Raw genomic sequence first — 17742 nt, forward strand, 5'->3', positions numbered from 1 at the left:
TGGTTTAAAACATGTAGGTGCTTGGTAGCCTGGGGCTGTTAGCGTACAAGTGCTGCGAAGCGATTTCAGAGTTTCGTGTGCTTTCTGTTTGCTTCTGAATAAGAGAAGTTGAGTCTCCTCGTGGAGTTCCTTACCATTCGTTTGATGAGCCCATTTAATTGCAGAGTTGCAATGTAGAATGAAACCATTGCGCTGAGTTAATTAAGACAGTACAAATATTTTTAAGGCTGGTACATGGTGTATGTCAGCAGTCTTGTAAAAGGTTAGTGTACTGAAGAAAAAGTCATTCTTTCTGAAATGTACATGTTAGTTTTTTATTGTCACTTTCCCTCCTTTATTGCAGACATTAGAGCATTGCTTATATAGCTTCTGGTTTGCTTACGCAGCTGGATTGAATCTGCTCTGAAGCAATGGCCCTTTTCAGACTGCACATGTTAAACTACCTTTGTTTTTTAATGCAGACACTTAAAACAATGGCTTGTGATCAGAAAAATGAAAAGTTATGAGGTAAAATAATCAAGTGGAGTAATTTGAAAAGAAACTCTCAGATTCCATGTTTTTGTATTAGTATAAATAAGAACTAGAAGAGTATACAGGGAAGTGTGAATTCCGCAAGTGTTTTGTTTTGCAAGGCATTTTAACTTTCCCACTTTTTTCTAAATGCACACAGGAAAGGTTTCACTTCAGATTTTGCTAAATTAGTGGAGAAAGCCTCCAGTTAATGCTTTAGAAATAAGAGTTCAGGTTAGAAACATTGCAGTAATCTTCTTGTTACACACAAGAATAGAAATGGTTTCATATTTTTGAAACCAAAAGCAGTCCCACCTCCAGCTCCCTAAAACTCAATATGAAACTGAGAGGCTGTGGCATTATCCCATATTGAATGGTCAGTCTTAACTAAATCTAATTTATGTATGCAGGGAAATAATTTTTCACTACCACTGAGGCAGTTTTCTGCACTGCTGTGTAATGATGTCTTAGCATTTGGCTCCTAAGCTAACAGAAATTTTCTGTACAGGGTGGAGTGGGCTATATGGGGCCTTTTTTTCCTTTTAGAGAAAAGGATATAGGGTAATGGGTTGAACTGTTTTTATGAAGTCATTTGAGTTGCAACTACATTGCAAGAAAACAAGAAGAAGTTGTATCTGCTGAGAGGAAAATTGTTTTTGGAAAACTAAACTGGCATTGTGTCTTTTAATTAGTTGGATCATTGATGGGTTGTGTAAAGCATATGTTTCTCAGAGACCATTATGATGATTTACATGCTTACCATAACATGATTGTAGAAACGTTTATTGTAGTGGGAGTACAAAAGGTTTTCTTCATAAATTATCGGTTTTAATTTTTAGTATAAAACTTTTATTTATGTCCTGAGAATAGTAGAATGCAGGTTATATTTTGGATTTTCTTCAGGTTTGTGAGAGTTATAGATGCAGCTCACATTTTAGTCATCAAATGGCCTGTAGCCATCCAGGTTTCATGGCAACATTATCAAGAGTTGTTGCAACTCTGGATAGTACTGTGTTGTCTCTTTTAGTCCCAGAAATAGGCAGAAAAAATCCCGTGTCTTCAAATAAAGGAAACATACAACTTATAGTCCTAAATTTTTTTAATTTGAGGGAAACCTAAGACCATTGTGCAAGTCACAGTTGTTTAAGAGAATCGTGTGAAACCACAAGGTGCTTTTGTTGAGACAGCCATGAATTCATGAAATTTTCATGCTTCATCGTTGAGAAACAGTTGAATTTTGAATTTTTTACACTTAAGTATCAAGCATTCTGCTTAAACCTAGTGCTTTAAATGATAATTTATATCAGTTGTTTAGCGTCCTCTTTAATTTACTAGAAAACAAATATGCTCCTCAGTAAGATGCGAATGCCTCACTCATAAGCAAGGCCTGACTTAGTGGATGCAATCAGTTCATTGCCTAATAGGTTGCAAAGCCAAGATGAAAGGAAAAAGATTGACAACATATAGTTAAATTTTAAGAGATACAATCTTCAGAGCCGTAGAATAAAAAGGCTGATGTATTTGGTCTAGCAAGTAATTTTTAACAAAGAAATTTATTTTCTAGTTTCTGGCCCTTCTGAATATTTTGCATAGGATGCTTCCAGGGGTTGCCACTTGAAATTAGAGAGCAAATCCAGGAGGCAAACTAATTAGCAGTCAGTTAGTAATTCAGCCAGGCTGTGCAACCAAGGAACAGCAAAGACAGTAATGAGCACTCAGCTACACAGTTCTGAGAGAGTGCGTCAAGGCACTGGTAGGTTTGTGGGGACTTCTAAGCTCATATGACTGCGTGTTATGGCAGTGTGATAACAACTTTACTGTAGTCTTCATATTGGTGTGCATTCTATAGACAGTAAGCATATAATCTGTCTCTGCAAAACTAATTAGCTAGAAAGAATAAAGAATCTTGGGGGAAAAAAAATCTTTGGGACAGTTAGAAAGGTGTTCTGGTATGGTTACTTTTTAATATGGTATAGCAGAATTCTGCTGTGTGAAAAGGCAAAAAGTACTTTTTTTTTTTTTTTTTTTTTGCATTCCTCAGGTAATTAAGATGCTGTGTTTCATATATGTAGTTTCAGAAAGCCTTACACATCAGTGTGAATGACAGCGGTTACATAAACAGTACTAATAAGCAGCAATGCTCTTCTCTAGTAGCTATGCAACTTTAATACATTTGTATAAAATTTAATCTTGGTGGTTTTATATCAAGTTTTGAACGGTCAGTTAAAATTTACCAGAAACATCATAATGTTGCCAGTTTCTCAACAAAGTGTAGAAATGTGTGCTAAAAGTAGAAGTTATGACTGTTAGCAGAACTGTCCTCTAAGGAACTAAAGATTAGAAATTACGTGTCGCAAGAAAATACTTTTGGACACTTAAAAATAACTTTATCAAAAGTGAAAGTCGTATTCTTGTTATAAACAAACTTTGTTTAATCATTCGTACTAAATTTTCAGTTTTGAGTCTTGTAGTCTCTATTTGCATCTCAGGAGATAGAGAATGCACATCTTCCTCTTACTGTTTATACCCATATTTAATTACTACTACCTTAGTATATTTCACATGTAGTTTTTATTCAGTTTCTTGGCTCTTTTTATCTTTCTCTACAGGAACAGTCATTCTGGACATGGTAAATCCTTTCAGTGTACTAAAGAAAATTGAAATGTGGCATAATTTATTACAGTTCTCAGATTCCTTTCTAAGAAACTCTCCAACCTTGTAGTAATTACCGTGGAGCTTTATAATGTACTGTTTCTTGGTTTTCTTTGTAATGTTTTAGAATATGGACATCCAAAATGTTGGCCAGGTCAGTACTGTATAGATCTACAGTCCCTCTGCAAGCTTATGTTGTCACTGTTTATACAACCACAGATTATGCCTGCTCTTCTTGTTGTACATTTACATGGAATTTCATTTGCAGTCTCATTTTTGTTAACTTCTTGATAATTTTTTTTACAATGTGATTATTTTTTCAGGATAACTTTTGTAGGTATGACATATATTCCTTGCATAGTGCAGCTTTATTAAAGCATATCTTATAACAGCATACGTGGTTTGTAAAATATGTATTACTTTTTTTCTGCTAGGATTTACCTTTCTGGCTTCAGTTTTGTTCTGTTATCTGTACAATTTTCTTTGAGATTTCATATTTTCTGTCCTTAATTCAAAAAAAAAAAAAAAGTAAAAGGCATTAGTCTGTGCAGTAAGCTTTTTTATGTGTAGGTCATGCAGTTCAGATCAAATTCTCGTTATTACAGCCCTATTCAGATGCAGTTTTCTGGTAGTAACACTAAATATACTTTGAAATTATAGTGTGTTCCCAAAGCTTGTGCTTTTCTTTGCTGTCACTTGAGTTACAGTGTCAGATGCAATAGCAGCGTAGATTAAATAGAATATCTCCTTCACAGTTAGAGCTAATGCCAAATTCATTCCTAACTAGCTATTTCAAAATAGACCACTTGCTTAATCAAGGATGTGTGAGTAACACAGATCTAAAAATCAGCTAATCATCTTGCTTGCTGAAGCCAATTTTGTTGTTGTTGTTCTTAATGTTTTTGAAATTTCATGGGGTGGTGCTGTTTGGTTTACTTAATTATTCCTGTGTGCTACCCCACACTACTCTGAGTTGTAGTCAGTGGATGACAGCCAGAATGGCTGTCACTGCTAGAAGTGTGTTCTGAAAATTTAAACTGTGATTTACACTGAAACAGCTGTTGTAATGTTGGCCCGTATAATCTTCTTATTAATATATGTTGATATTCAGTTGATGCTATATTGTATAGCATTGATCATGGAGCATGTACTTTAAATATTTTAAGCAAATATTTTGAGTTTGCTGTTTGTGTTGTCAGATTTTCTTTCCTCAGATGTTCTTCATTCTTGTCCTAGTAAGTGCTTTCTTGCTGCAGTTTTGAGATGCCTCGTTTATGAAATGTAAAACTACACGTCTTGTTTACTGTTAAATGCATTTTATATTGAATTATTCTTGGATTTCAATACAATCTGATAATCAATTTTATTATTAAAAACAGTGCCTGCTAATTCTGTTATATATTTCTGTTACTATAGCTTATTTGATTTCATTCATAGTTATTAAACCTCAGTTGGGTCCTTAAATTTTCAACTGAATCATTCTTTGAAGTTGTGGAGGCTTTATTCTTAATCAAGCACAAAAACACGAGTCTTTGGGATGTAAAAAAGAATTGAAAAATATAGCATACAAAATGTACTATGAATACATTCTATTAATAATTCTGTTAATAGCTATGCTGATACAAATCTGGAATAGTTAGTGCTTTGTTTTCGAATGTTTTCTCTTGAAAAGAGAAAATTTGCATCCTGTGATTTGGCCTGGATTTTTTCAAAGGAATATTTATGTATTTTTGTGGGATGTTTCTATGCAATTTTATTTATTGCTAAGATTGAAGGAAAGTCAAATAATCAACAACTAAGTCATGCTGTAAATTTTCAACAGGTAGCTTTGACATTTGGAACAAGTTGGAAACAGACCTCTGAGCAACAGCTTTGTTCTCTGTTTAATGGTACAGTGTGCTACTATCCAATATCCCTGTTTTATGTAATGTTAAATACTGATTTGAATGTGTTGTATTCTGTACAGAAGCTTAGTATTATAAATCTCTCTTCCTTTCAGGTACTGTTATTTCAATAAACCTACAAGCTTATGCTTTAGTCTGATGTTATTCATTCTTCTGATCTTCAGTATTTTTTTAAATGTAATCGTGAATCTGAAATACTGTGGAACAACTAAAATATTAATTTAATTTTATAAGGTGCTAGTCTCTATTTGGAAAGAAAGAACTGAGAAACAGGCTTTATCGTATGTATGCTGTGAAGCATGAACTTGACCTGTAACCACCAGGGGGAGCAAATTGTATGGTCAGGACTTCACTAAAAATGTTTTTGACAAAAATGGTGGACTAGAGACTACCAACAGATTGATTTGCGTTTCCTTTTTTTTTTTTTTTTTTTTTTCCTTTTTGCATTAGGAAAGAGTCTGTCTGGGAATGAATGATCTATGTTATATCTCGGATATTAGAAAATTCATATATACTTCACTTTAGCTTTTTAGTATTTGTATTTCATAATACAAAAATGTGACAGCAGTCGGTCAACCAGTTAACATATGGGGGAGGAGCAGGATTTACTTTTCATTTTAAAACATTAAAAGGCTTTCCTGAATTGTTTTTCATAGTTTACTGAAGACATTGCATGTGTTGGTAGACCACAAATAGAAGAACTTGTAAATCAGATCCTACAGGAAGGTAGTACAATAAAAATACTTATTTACATACTTCCTGCTATTGTGCAGCAAAACTTAAGCAGTCAGCTAGAAGTCTGTTAATTTGTATTTTTACATGCTTACATTGAATAGTCCCATTGAACTCTGTGGCAGTTCCCATGGTTTAAGGTAGAGGTTCCTGCATTTAATTTCCTTGTATTCACTTACCGGCAGTGATACCAGTGCCAGATGATATATGAGGTCTTGTGTGTGAGGAGGGATGCCCCCAAACCTCTGTAAATACTTTCACGCCCTTACATAAGAAAACCATGCTGCTCTTCCTGTCCCCATCACCTCAGCCTCAGTTTTGCACCTTCCTAAGCGGTGTCAGTTCAGTAACTGGGGATTACTGGCTGGACACAAGGTCTGTTTATGTCTACAGAAAGAAGCTGCCATGAAGCATGATTTGGCAGAAGTGGCTTTTGGAGAAACTTACCGAATCGGTTAGGTTCAAGCAGGATTGAGTTGCATAGACATGCTGCTTTGAAGTGGTTTGTGTATCACAAATGCAACTGTTGCAGACAGGCTAAGAATGATGTATTTCTGTACCCTGCTCCCAGCAGTACTTAAGCACCTAAGTACAGGGGCCAGTAGCGTTAGTTTAGAATGTAAACCCAAGTACTGTTTCAAGGGTGTGTTGATTTGGTGTACATCGTTGTTGTGGGGAAAGGGCTGTTAATATAGTATTTGACTCTGAAGTTGACAATATACAATCTAAAGTGTAGGCATGTTTCAGTGATACAAATCTTGCTTTATGTTTTAAGTGAGTGGTTATTTCAGATGCGTGAAAGTCATCTGCTAGTCTAGCCCCTTTAAATAATATATCATTGTTTAGATAGGGAACTAGCAGCTTATGATAAAAGCAGGGCAAGGTTTACAGTACATACATCTTTTCAGCTAGTGCCTGAAACTGATTGTTCCTGCAGCTATTTCCCAGACAAGTGTTTTTTGTTAGGAGTATAATAATAGACAATAATTGATGATGTGTTGGAGAGGGTAGTTTTTAGACTCCCTGGTTTGTAAAGAAAAGTTTAAAATCATTTGAACTCAAGTCAAAATCCAGCTGAAGTAACTTCTCTAAAACTTTCTGATGTTGCATTGAATTCTGAGTCAATATGGCGAGGAAGAGTTGTTCCCATCCTTTTCATACAGTTGTTTTTCAAATGATGTCTGCCAAAGTTATATCTGAGTAAGAGGAGTTGAGAACATCTTCCACTGCACTGATTTCCATGCTGTTGTACTTAGACTTGTCTTTTGCCTGTTTAAAACCGATAAAGATGTGTTCATGCTAGAAGTCTAACCGTTGTTATGACTGCATTTAAATGTACCTGATTTTTTTTTTGACAAATTTATATGGTAGACATGCTCAGTTGTCTTACAACTGTCTTAAGTGAAAGTCATTTTTAGAAGTGAATGTTCTAACAAAACACTGAATGCTACAAAAAATAGGAGAAAATTTGGAAACAACCCAAGTAAGAAGAAAAACTGTAGAAGAGTGGCACATAAGGTAGCATAACTTTGAAAATACTCGAGCTTACTATATCTAGAAAATATTACTTTCTGCTTTGATTTTTCTTCTAAGACATTATTTGTTTTCACTGTATTTTATAAGTACTTGTGACTAAAAATACAGAGGTTATAAAAGATTGTAGGTTTTCTTGGCTTCATTTAAAATGAAAAATAATGAGAATTCCTAAATAATGAAATTCCTAAATTTTGTGTGACATTACCCATGTATTCTTTCATTTTATAAGCACTTGCTGTATGTACAGTATATTTTTTTTTACCTAATAAAGAAAAATGCGAAGGAGTAACAACTCCTATGTTTGTCTGACTATTGGATGTTGTACCTCTTAGGGTCATGAGGTAATTGTTTTAACTTTGACAATTTATGATAGTTTGCTTAATATGAAACTGGACAATATACTCATCTACCCAAGAAGAGTAATTTCTTAAGTGATCATGTGGTGTGATTTGAATATACAGCCGTGCAGTAGGTATTCATGCAAGCTTGCAGAGAAGTGTTCACATGGAAGCAATCTCAAGTATGTATCTCAGAAGTACATGCTTGAAGCACAACTCTTCTATGGAGTACAAATTCACTGTAAAATATGCAATTATTCAAACAATCGTTAGCATGAAGCCTCTACAGATGCTTATGTTTGTGAGATCAGACACAACATCTCTACAAATGGACTTCTGTGAGGTGTTATCACTTGTTCAGATATAGTTTCAGGTGCCTGAGTTTATATTACTCAAAATAATGCATCATTTTAGTAAATGTAGTTGATGTGTATTGACTAGAAATGTTTCTCTTCCTTGGCACTTCCTTTCCTTGGATGAATATGAAACTTGGAAAAAGCAGGAAGCTCAGTTCCCATCATTATTATTACTGCTCGGGAGAGTGAACTAGGGAGCAGTTACTGGTGAGCCAGTGAATGGGGAACACGAGGCAATGTTTGCTCACCAGCCTAACTGGTGCAGAGGGATAGAAGTCAAAGATCTGATGTGAACAGTACATGTAGAAGGTTTTTGTGTCTAAGAAAGAAAATGGCTGACGGTGTGGACAAGTGCAAGTAGGGAAATGATGATTCTAGCTCCTTGTACACTGTGTTAGTCCATGGGCTAGTGAAAGTTTCTCAGGTTTTGAAACTATGCAACTACATTAGATGTTACAGCATCTGTTCAGTGGTGATCAGAAAAGAATGAGTGATATGAATAACTAGGAAAGGAATATGGAACAGAAGAATAATTTGTATGCCACTTTATAAACCTGGAATGCTCCACTTTTTTTAAAGTGTTGCAGTTCTGCCCTCTACCCCATCTTATCAATGGAAAATTTTCTTCAAAACTAAGCAGTGTACAGAGAAGGGCAGTAAGATGAACTGAAGGGCATGTTCCTGTATGAGGAATTACCCTTGATTGTGCCCAGTACGCACTAACCTGGAAAGGAGATGGCTTAGGAGGGGAAGGAATGCAATGGATGTCTATTAAACTTCAACTGAATGCACAAGATGAACAGTGCCCAATTGTTCGCATCCTCTTCAGACAGAAAGGTTGGGCAGACTTTGTTACAGGAACTGTCAGGGCCAAGTTTGTACTGACCAAAAGGAGTCAGTCCCTCCCAGGGTGCATTGTTGAGACGAAGAAGGGTTAGGACTAAAAACTTACACAGGTTCAAAAAGGGACTGAATTAATGAATGGAACAAGTCTGTTATAAACTGTTACACATAAAGGTACTAACTTATAACAGGTGTGAGAAATAGACTAATGCTGAAAGAGTACCCAGGGAAAGTTTTATTTGCTTTACAGATCTGTTTTTTTGGTTATATCAGAAATAGAATAGTACCTAGAACTTAGACCTGTAGTCTGACCCATTATGGGTTTTATTATTTTTTTTTTTTTTTGGCTAATCTGTCCCTTATGCTGTATCATAAGACAAATTGCTCTTCTGTTAACTGGAAAAGCCAGTCTAGTGTTTATGATTTGCATGTAGTGAGATTTCTATACATTGCTGTAAGCTTTTGACTAACATGGAAGAACTTAAGTTTCTTTAGAATATATAATTTGTTTCCTAACTGATCTCAGTAAAATAAATTGTTTATATATTTAAGAATATATATATATATATATATATAATAGATATAATATTATATAGGTATATAATTGGGGAGGGCTGGGGAAGTATATGAGTAGTTAGTTACTTGTATTGTCAGTAGTGGATGTCAGTTAGACAACTAGGTGACCTGGTTCTGTTGTAGCTGCAATGTGACCTCATTTTAGTTTCTCCAACTGCACGTTCACACACGAGTTGATCCGTCTTCACAATTCCTCTACTCTTAGAGCAAGTCAAGGATTACAGTGCCCCCTACAGCAACTCCGTGCTTTTTCTTTCTTTCCTTTTTTTTTTGTTTGTTTTGTTTTTAATCTTGGGTCAAGCTAGATACAGGTACTTGCCACTGTTCTACCTAGAAGCAGGGACCAGTAATAAATAGTGAGTTTGATAAGCTATTTTGATATTTTTTTTTTGATAAGCTTTTTTAAGTTTAATCTTCAGCAATTTCTGGTTGACTTTCCCCTACTGCTCAGAGGTTTCCATCCGTTATGCAGCTATTTGTTTCTGTTTCCTGACTAAAGCTCTTCCTCTTGCTTCCTCTCTAGCTCCTGTGGATTATAAACCCTGTGCTTGAGCACAAAATAACTGGAAATGAACTCTACCTTTTGTCTTATGCCTTGCTCTTTTTGTATTGGTGAAGACGACTGTTGCGTAGTTACCTTCTTGTTCATTTTTCTGCATGTTTACTACGTCTGGAATTAATATGTAGTAGTAAACAAAGTAATCATCTAATATTATGGTTACTAGGCAGCCCCAAATCCTTCAGAGTAGAATTTAGTCTTGACTTTGTGTACTTTACGTTTACATGTGACAAACTGGAGAATCTTAATGTCACAGGGATTAACAAATAATTTAGGAAAACGCCTTCTCAGGTTCTCTTGGCAATCAATGTAAAGTATCATGTCTTTGTTCATTTTTATGAAAAGGAAGTAAAACCATGTGTAAGTCAGTTTAACTATCTCTCATGTTAGAGAAAGGGTTAATTTGTCCATCAAATTATGAATGAAAAGCAAAAGGAATATTTGGATTCATTCCAGAGCCATCCTAAAGTGTGTGATTCTGATTAGGTTTATTGCACAGAAATTTGTGGGCAAAAAGAAATACCGTGGCAAAGGATTCCTGTACTTGTTCTTGTTGGTTTTTCTGCCTTTTGTTATCTAAAACAAGAGATGTGAAAAGAGAAGTAATAAAGTACAGAAGGAACAAGTATTTTTACAAAGATAATTTAAAATAGAAAGCAAGTCTTCAGCACATTGATGTCTTTCTAATAGCTAGGTTTTAAAGTAGTACCTGATATAAATTTCAGATACTATCCACATTGGGGTACCAAAATGAATCTTTTAGATTGAAGGTACAGTTATCTAGTTTATTTCCACTGTGAATATCTCTGCTATGCATGGGCCTGTTATAACTCTGTAAGGTTCAGAGAAATTGGATCAATCCCCAATTTTTAAGCGTAATGAATTCAGTGAATAACTGAAGGAGAGGAATGTGACTGGTTCAAGTGACAGAATTGTGGCTTGAAAAAAATCACTTGAATCACAAACTTGGTTGATAAGATCCATTAAACATATTTTCAGAGTACTAATACATCAATATCAGATAATAGCTCAGGAAAAAACAGTGTTACAGTATCAGTAACCATACATTAAATATATTAATATTTGGATAAAATTTAGACTTGAAAAAACTGTCAGAAAGTAGATAGAACATGACCATACAGAAACATTCTCAGTGAAATCAATAATCCTGAATATTTTTCGGTAATGTTAAATTTAATCTTAAATTTATCCTCGGGGATTTGAAAGGAATATATAATCATTGCTGAGAGCATCTGCTGCTGGATAACAGCACCTGTACATAATGATGTAGATCTTTTCATGACTTAGTTATGAAAATGTGCATTTACTGCAATTAAAAACATTCATTAATGCTTAAAAAAAATAGGGGGTGCATTTACAAAATGTAACTTTTGCAGGTATTTTGAAATGAATTTGGAGATCAAATTAACATGAGTTCCAACTTGAATGTGACAGTAGAAGTGGCTAATGCTGTTAATGGTACTTCCTTTTTCTGTTCTCTGGTACTGAAATGACTTCGTAGTACTTCTGGGCTATTATTGGAATAATCACATGTAAGGTTGTGATGTGTCCAGATGCTATGAAAATTGTCACCAGATAAACTGTTCAAAATTCTTAGCCCTTCCCTGTAAGGATGTTAACAGCAAAGGTGTATTGAAAGAGGCATAGTTTCGCTTTTACTTGCAAGTTAAATGTTGAAACAGGCAGTATGAAGTTCCTGACATGCACGTTGTCTGAATTCATTGTGTTTATGTTGTAATCTGAAGATATGATCTGTAGCTTTGGCCTATTAAACGCGTTTTGAACTCTGTAGCCCCAGTATTGCAAGCAAGAGCCCTTGTAGTATAGAATCCCATGGATATTACCTGCCTTAGTAGTTACTAAGTCACTTTATGCTTTTACAGGTTGTGCTGAAGGACACATGCTGAAGTTAATAGGATTACGCTTTTGAAACTGTCCAGTGGTATTATACAACATCAGTTTGCCTGTATTCTTAAAAAGCAATCCAAAGCTGTGAAGAAATTTGTAGCCTGGCACAAGTTGATTGATTTGTTTCTAAGATGTGTGCAACCTCCTTTGATTTACTTCTTGAAAACTTAGGAATCCAAAGCAATATTAAATGTTATCCAGCCCTGTGTTAGTAGCAGTTATTTTGTTGGATGACTAATTTTTCGTAGTGTAAGGCTTTTGCTTGAAAATATATTATTATTTTTTTTTAATCTTTGTCTCTGAGAATCTAAAATCTGAGAGCATTTGTGTTCAGAGAACAATTTACTGAGGGGGTTGAGGTGGCTGTGATTTCCCCTTCCCTTCTTTAGCATCGCTTATTGAAGCACATGCTCCTAACATGTGATGGGGGCATAGCTATGCAGCTCTTCCACAGTTGCTTAATTTAATTGCAACAGGAAGAGAAACCCAGAGAAGGAAAGACTAATTTAAATTAAGACAACACTGGTGCAAGAACAAATGTCCACAAATGTGTTAAAGCTGACAAACATGACTTCTGCGAGCTTAAAATCTCAGAACTCAGAAGGTTTCAGAGTAATATAATGAAAGGGTTTGTGACATATTCGCCTTTGATAATAAGGTTTTATTTTTTTAATGACCTGGATATCTCCTCCAGCCTAATGTCTTTTATGAAAGCTTCCATCTATGAGGAAGTTCTTTGAATATTTTTTTAAAGATTTTGATCCAAGTCATTTTCCTTGGTTCATGGAGTTCTGCAGTAATCTGTGGTGGTTAAATCTGTTTTTTCCTCTAGGGGTTCTTCCAGAGACCTCTATGGATTGAGGAGATTGCTGATTTTTTTTTTTCCTTAACATTTTAAAGAGAATTATTTGGAGTGAAGCAACATAATTTTGTAGTAGAGGTGTCCAAGTCCTAAAAGTACTATTTTTGAAGTAAGTCATAAGTAATATGTCATATAGTGAGTTACAGCAGGTGATAGCTTAAAAGTGGGTGAAGTCTGCTTTGGGATCTGAACACTACTGTCATCATCCTGAAAGATGATACCAAGGGATATGTCTCTTTTCTAGGGAAAACAAAACAAAAGACAAACTGATTTGCTGGAGTGAAGGGACAGGCTGTTGCTGCTGATATGTACACGTTCTTGTCCAGTGATTTATTTTTTTTTTACTTGAATTACATGTATGTTTTCAGAAGGTTTTGGAGAACTGAATGTTTCTCCTCTGCTACCTGTAATTCAAGAAAGCACCCTCCTTCAGGAAGATACTTAGGCACATGCTTATCAGCTGTTCAGATGTTAGAATATGGGTGAGGTGCTTGTGAGGTAGAGAAGTATAAATTTTGTTTGAAAGATGTGTAGTTGCCTTGGCCAATTAAAATTATGTGGATGCATGGCTGTGTTTGTTGTTTTTTTTTTGGGGGGGTTGGGGCTGGGGATAAAGGGGGAGCTGATCTTTCAAATCTTGAACTTTCAAATATGTTTCAAAACAAGATTGAATGGCTTTTTCTCTTCCATCAACAAATTTTGACTTACACGGACCTTTCTTCCTTGATGAAAAGGAGAAACTTCTATCCTTTGATGTTAGGCAAACTCATGCATGCTTTATTCTGGGCAGCTGATGAAGGAAGCATTTTCCTGTTGCACCTGTTTCTCAGCCAGTAAATTCTGCTTGATGCAGGTGGTAATGAATCATATATTTTTAAAGTTTATCAGGATTCTCATCGGTTAGAACTGTGGGAAACATTAGCGTGATAACTTAATGTTTTTTGGTGCTTTTGAGTTATTTTTTTACAACTATAAGATTAAATCAGATAACTTGGTTAATCTGTCAGAATTAGAAATTCATTCTGAATATTGTATACACTTTCTGAGATTTCTGATACAATAAACATCTGTTTCCTTAAATGCTCTGCAGTTAATGCTAGATGGTTTTATTTTAGCATGCTGAGAAATATAAATGCAGAAATAGCTACTGGAGTTGGATGGTTCAGTGACACCCAGACTTACTGAATGGGCCAAAGAAATTCATCTTGATCCCAAATATCCTGAATATTCATGTATGATGGGATTGGTTATGGTAATATCTAGCATTTTTTGACAGAGCATTTTGACATGTTTTCTAGAAGAAAATATACTCTGTCTGCACAGTGTTAGGAGCCAGGATACTTGTAGATACTATTAATATTTTAATAGTATTAATATTTAATAGTATATTGATATTATACTAATATTGATAATATTAATAATATTAATTGTATTTTAATTTATTATAATTTATATTTTCATTTTATATTATATTAATAATATTAATATCATACTATTTAATAGTGTAGTTTTCAAATTTTAATATTTTTAAGTTCTTCTTAAGTTATTTTTAAGTTCTTTGGCTTCAAGGTTATAAATAACAGCAACAGAGTTAAGGCTAATTATGTTTTAAAAAAATAGATAAGAGCAAAGCAAGAGAATAAAACTTAAATAGTTATCATAGTTATTTGAAATCCTAATGCCAAACGGTTGTCTGAGATCATTATTCTGGTACGAGACCTAAAATGAAAAGAAGCAAGCTGTATCTTTTTCTGTGGTTGTATAAAGGTCACTTCTGTGACTGGAATAAAGATCCCTTCCTTTCCAGGATGCACAGATGGCTCATGCATGCTCTAACTCTGGGATGATGTGGACACATTTGCTTCATTGCTGCATGCAGATTAACTCCCAAGAATACTGGCTGGAATTCTGATATGTGGGAGATGTGTTGGTCTTGTGCAATGTATCCTGCAGGGTTCATTAGCTGTGCTCCACACGTCTGATGCATCTAGTAATTCTAACTGGGTCAGTAGATATCTGATAATCCAGTGAAAAGGGGAAAAATAAGAAAATTCTTTTTGCAAGAATCATCTTAAATTTGTGGTACTACTCAGGAAAGTGCAGTTGAATTATTGTGATGCAGAAAAAAATATTTATATAAATTTTAGAAAATAAACAAGAAGAAAGGAAGTAGAACAAGCATTAATGTATCCTTTTACTTTTAAAAAATAATTCCAGTAAAAAAGTATGGATTTGTTTACAACTAGAAACCATTATAATTTGGCCTGCTAAGTAATCTATGTTCAGATAAGCCACAAACTTAGCATAGACTTATGCTATTGGTGCTAGTCAGGAAGATACACAAATTCCCTCAAGATTTCTGATTATGTAAAGATTCTAGAAGTTAATTTAAAAAAATAAAAAAGGTATTTTGAAATTGAAACAATTAGTAAAATACTCCAGCCTTGATCTTGCTTTCTCTTACGATATGCAGGGTTCAAGGAACAAACAATTCTAAAATACTTCTGTCTTAAAATGCTTGCAAGTAGGATTTATCTTTGTTTCTGAATAAAAGATTAAAACTGTAAACGCTTCCAACTGTTGTGATTTAGGAGTATTAGGTAGTTAAACTTCTGTTTTCAACAAGTACCTGCATTTGTTAGAAGATACCGCATACAATATTTCACACATTTGATATTTCAGATACAATCTTTGTTTTAACTTGTGTGTGACAAATTGTATTAACTTTCATCTCTAGCTTTTTTTTTTTCAGTGTCTGAGTCCAACTTTCCAGTTCCTTCATATGCTTATGTAACAAAATCTAGTTCATTATCACAAGATAATACTGAAAGCCAGGCAGATGCCCTGGCTGATTCAAAAGAGTACCTTATTGCTTATGCAGTTCTAGCAAAGGAAATGAATTTCCCTTAAGTGAAGCAGAAGTTTGTAATGTTTTGGACAGCATTGCTACTGATGTCTTAAAATATTGCTTCAACCCCAGGAAACATTTTTCTGATTATTTTTTTCTTTTCACTTGATCACAAAACAGTGTTTGTGTTTTCCTTTAATAGTACGTAGTGTCTTTATTTCTGATCCTGGTTTTGATTGTCAGTCTTTTTTTTTTTTTTTTTTTTTTATTGTTTAAATTCATTTGAAATTAAGCATAACATAGAGAGGGAAAAATACTGAAGACATGAGCCTCAAGATAAGAAGCTGTGAGGTCTCTGCAGGACTATTGCAAAGATAAAGTTAGCATGAGGAGACAGTAAGAGTACTATGAAGGGAAGTTGTCTGTAGAAAGCTCTAAAGCGTTTCAATGAACGTTGTTTCTTAATAAATGTTGTTATATTTATCTGCATCTCCAATGTTTCCCCCCTGCCCCTGGTTTTCACTTTTGTTAAATTACACTAAACTTATGGCTTCACTTGTATTGTCTCGAGCTGAAATACGTCTGAGAAAAATCCTCAAGTGTCTCTGTGTGTTCTGTTTTCCTTCCACATGCAGATATCCCATTTATCTAATTTTTTAGTACTTTTTTTTTTTTTTTTTTGATTCTGCATGCTCTCCTTCCTCTTACACAGGAGATTCAATCTAGGGACAAACTCAGCAATCAAACTAAATTAAAGTAACACCATAAAATTAATTTCTGTTGATATACTTTTGCATGCTTTTACCTTTTTCTATTCCTTATGGCCTCAAATTAAGGCTCTCCAGATATATGCTGCTCTTTATTTTCTCATCTGCATCAAGTACATATCATTCCTTTCAAATTTCTCTACTTGTTGTCCAATTAATTTTGATATTCATGTAGAAGTGCCTAACTTTTTACAAGTTAGTGAAATAGCTGTGTTTTTTTCTGGGAAAAAAAAAAAAAAAGCAAATATTTGCGTGAGTTATGTACTGATTTTTATTTATTTATTTATTTATTGTTTTCTCCAGCAGTATGAAAGTCAATTAGAAAAGGACCCATCAATGATAGAGGTGGATTCTATTACAGCACAGAGAATGAGTTCAGCCAGCTTAATGAGAAAGGTAATGATATATTATGTGACAATGTAGCCCTTAATTTTTAACTTTGTAATTTGAGATTTTAAAGAGCAAATCAGTGAGAAAGTAAACTGGCTGCTAGTTTCACAGATGGATGCTTCGTATTTATTTGATGAGTGCTGATTTTCAGTCTGTATACACTAGTGCTTGAAATTCAGGTAGTGATATAAACTTCAAAAAGCATCTGTTATCAGCCATATTTATGCTGCTAAAGGGTTGGAGATGGATAGTATTAAATGTACCTTAATTTTAGGTATCCTGCTGTAATTTTGTGGTTACGTTAAGTTTGTATAAAATGGCACTGCTGCTGAAAGAAGTGGCTTCTCAGCTGCTAATTTCACCATACTTCACCCTCCCTCATGCTGTCACTTCTGGTCATATGGTCCCATCATGGATCAGATAAGGGATTAAAATCATCTCAGCAAATAAAGGAACACCCTTATATGCAGGGAATTGTTTTGAAGCTGGTTGTTGCAACCAGTCGAGACAGATCAACCTCACTTGCTATTTTCTGGCTCCAAAAAGAAACAGTTGGATTTTTTTTCTTTTTTATGGTAACATATGGAGTGCTGAATACAACATACTCCTGGCACTGATCCTGGGGCTCCCTGTTTCTTGCCCTGTTTTGTGGGTGAGACAGAGACCCCAGTGCATGTTTTCACTGAGTGCACCACATAGTGGTCCCATTTATGGCTCCTTCTGAACCTTCTTCTGAGTTTCTGGATGTACTTCTTCCTATGCTTCTTCATTTAATCCTTCCTCCTCTGAGGCCCTACCAAGTTGCAGTCCTCCTGGCTCTCACCATCCATACCAGCAGGAAGAAGAAACTCAGTGAGGGGGAAGAGGGATTCTGACAGTTCTGGATCCTTCTTCTCATTGCCTGTCTGCTCACATTTACAAGCAGAGTAACTTCGCTGGA

General features: G+C 34.8%; 1 protein-coding gene across 1 annotated transcript in view; it reads left to right on the forward strand.

Moving 5' to 3' along the window:
- The first annotated feature begins 16727 nt into the window (after window positions 1-16727).
- The window catches only part of ZNF518A (zinc finger protein 518A), a 60902-nt gene continuing 59887 nt past the window's right edge, over window positions 16728-17742 (forward strand). The window contains exon 1 of the mRNA XM_072039658.1: window positions 16728-16808. The gene's annotated coding sequence lies outside the window, so the exon portion shown is untranslated. The remainder of the gene's footprint in view (window positions 16809-17742) is intronic.

Source organism: Anas platyrhynchos, chromosome 6, assembly GCF_047663525.1.
Source record: "Anas platyrhynchos isolate ZD024472 breed Pekin duck chromosome 6, IASCAAS_PekinDuck_T2T, whole genome shotgun sequence".
Lineage (NCBI taxonomy): Eukaryota > Metazoa > Chordata > Aves > Anseriformes > Anatidae > Anas > Anas platyrhynchos.